Consider the following 227-nt stretch of genomic DNA (forward strand, 5'->3'; position numbering starts at 1 on the left):
GTGCGAGGCACCACGGCGAGCAGGAGTGGGGAGCGCGGGGCGCGGCCAGTGCGAGCGCACGCACGATGGTGCGGGACGCGACCGGCGCGTGCGGTGGAGGTCAAGGCCGGGCTTGGTCGACGCGGGTGTGCGGCCAGGGCGCGCGTGGGCGATGGCCACCGCGGGGCGCAGGAGCCGAGACGGGGCGGACGGCGCGCGGCGCACGCCGTCGGGCGCGGCGACTGGGT

The sequence above is a fragment of the Triticum dicoccoides genome, chromosome 1B, assembly GCF_002162155.2.
Source record: "Triticum dicoccoides isolate Atlit2015 ecotype Zavitan chromosome 1B, WEW_v2.0, whole genome shotgun sequence".
NCBI lineage: Eukaryota > Viridiplantae > Streptophyta > Magnoliopsida > Poales > Poaceae > Triticum > Triticum dicoccoides.